Source organism: Mesitornis unicolor, unplaced genomic scaffold (genome assembly GCF_000695765.1).
Source record: "Mesitornis unicolor isolate BGI_N332 unplaced genomic scaffold, ASM69576v1 scaffold10118, whole genome shotgun sequence".
NCBI classification, from domain to species: domain Eukaryota; kingdom Metazoa; phylum Chordata; class Aves; order Mesitornithiformes; family Mesitornithidae; genus Mesitornis; species Mesitornis unicolor.
Window position 1 is genome coordinate 4,329 of NW_010202528.1, and position 878 is coordinate 5,206.

Genomic DNA, 878 nt, shown 5'->3' on the forward strand with positions numbered 1-878 from the left:
TGCCTGGGGTTGCCTTTTTCTGTCACTGGGGTTAAATCGATGGGGGTTTGCCCAAAGCAATCGCTGAGGTTTGTCGGGCAGGGCTGGGTCACCGTGACTGCAGTTGCGCTGCACAAACCGTGTCCCAGGGGTTTCTGCTCCCCTCGGCTGTGGCTCAGGGACGGACCCGAGCGCTCTGCACACAACAACAGCGGCTCCTCCTCGCGCAGTCCCATGGGCAGCTCAGGCCTTGCTGGCCTGCAGAGAATACAAAGAGGAGTTGTTACAGCTGTGCACACAGCGGACGGGTTCCTCTTTTGAAGCTTCAGGCAAAAGTTCTGGTCCCCTAAACCAGCAGCGTTTCTGGAAATAAAGCTCTGACCAAGCAGGCTCGACTCCTCCTGCCCCAGTCACCATTCATCTGTAGAGGAAAAGACATTTTCCAGAGCTGCAGGAAGGGATGAGGGACAAGGGACAAGAGAAGGGAAAAGGCCATCCCTATATAGTGCATTAAATGCATTATTAATGTCTTAACAGTTACCAGCTCCTGGTTTAAGGTTTTAAGTTTGCGAGCTGTCTGTTTACCACAATTTAAGACTAAAGCAGTTGTCCTGGGCAAAACTTAAGAGCAACAGAAAAGCTGCAGCCAGAAAGGTCTGGGGGGACCTGATTGAACCAATGGCTCAGAGTGGTTTCAAAGGTTAATTTTTAAGACCACCCCCCACCCAAAGCCTCCCTACTGTGTACTGTGGAGGTTATAAAGGACATAACCCCCCCTTCACCTCTCCCCATCACCAGCAGGGGCTGAGCCCAGCGGGGAGCTCCGCGGGGCCGGCAGAGGCGCAGCTGCTCGGTTTGGCTGCTTGCAGGGGGGTGGAATATGTGGAAATCTAGCGGGC